The sequence below is a fragment of the Abrus precatorius genome, unplaced genomic scaffold (genome assembly GCF_003935025.1).
Source record: "Abrus precatorius isolate BTA unplaced genomic scaffold, Abrus_2018 Scaffold2, whole genome shotgun sequence".
NCBI classification, from domain to species: Eukaryota; Viridiplantae; Streptophyta; class Magnoliopsida; order Fabales; family Fabaceae; genus Abrus; species Abrus precatorius.
In genome coordinates this window covers 5,114,419-5,114,942 of record NW_020874362.1, presented here as the reverse complement: position 1 = coordinate 5,114,942, position 524 = coordinate 5,114,419, and the positions used below count along the sequence as shown (strand labels likewise).

The 524-nt window shown below is 42.0% G+C and overlaps 1 non-coding gene across 1 annotated transcript; it reads left to right on the top strand.

The window, feature by feature from the left end:
- The first annotated feature begins 417 nt into the window (after positions 1 to 417).
- On the top strand, positions 418 to 524 carry LOC113860398. Its single transcript, XR_003503850.1, has one exon. It is a non-coding gene; the product is annotated as a small nucleolar RNA R71 (small nucleolar RNA).

Here is a 524-nt window from a genome sequence, read left to right as displayed (position 1 = left end):
CTTGAATTTTGACTTCCAAAGCCATTCCCCAAAGAGTTAGGAGGATTACTCCTTCACCCCAAATTGTGATTACCCATGAAGTTTGCCTCTTCTTGCTTAAATTTTAAGCTTGCAGGAGCTCTTACAGGTTAGTCTTGAGCTTTCATTAAAGATTCTAGTTGCTTTGCAAGGGCTGCCATTTGGTTCATTAATGGACTGCTGCTCTCTACTTGGTGGACTGGGGCAGTCTCTTTCCGCTTGATGTTGTAAGAGTCAACGGTGTGCCACTAAAAGATAGAAGATGTCATCTCATCTATTAGCTTGTATGCATCATCTGGATCTTTTCTTATAAGAAACTCTACTGCTGCGGCATCAATCATAGCTCTGGTGGTGATTGATAGACCACTGTAAAAGATTTGCACCTGTCTCCACGTCTGAAAATCATGATAGGGACATCTCCTTAAAAGCTCTCCAAATCGCTCTCATGCCTCGAATAAGGATTCTGCTTCATATTGTTGGAAGCGACATATCTCCGTCATAAGTAG